We start from the raw sequence: 472 nt of genomic DNA, 5'->3' as shown, positions 1-472 counted from the left end.
TAGCTCACTCACAAAACAGGGTTTCCTCCTCATGACAGCTAGATGCTAGCTCACTCACAAAACAGGGTTTCCTCCTCATGACGGCTAGATGCTAGCTCACTCACAAAACAGGGTTTCCTCCTCATGACGGCTAGATGCTAGCTCACTCACAAAACAGGGTTTCCATGGTTCATTAAAAATCATTAAAATTCTTTAGTCGTAGGGAAGCGACTGTTCCAACCGTTACAGTTCCGAATTTTCATGAGTGGTGCCCGACTTTACACGAGTGAATAAAGTCAATGTGATTGGTCGATTATCAAGGGGGCGGGATTGTTGAGGCGGAAGGTTCGCGAGCATGTTTGGTTGTGGCCGGTTTGTGGGAAGCATCTTGCTAACCAGTTAGCATCTTAGTGCTAGCAGGTTCCCAATGGGAAATTCCATTGGGACTAAGTAGCACTAAATTGGTGACTTAGAAACGACGCTGTCAAGGAAC

This window comes from Cyprinodon variegatus, unplaced genomic scaffold (assembly GCF_000732505.1).
Source record: "Cyprinodon variegatus isolate N-32 unplaced genomic scaffold, C_variegatus-1.0 Scaffold3203, whole genome shotgun sequence".
Taxonomy (NCBI): domain Eukaryota; kingdom Metazoa; phylum Chordata; class Actinopteri; order Cyprinodontiformes; family Cyprinodontidae; genus Cyprinodon; species Cyprinodon variegatus.
The sequence above is the reverse complement of the archived record's forward strand: the minus strand, read 5'-3'. Positions refer to the sequence as shown.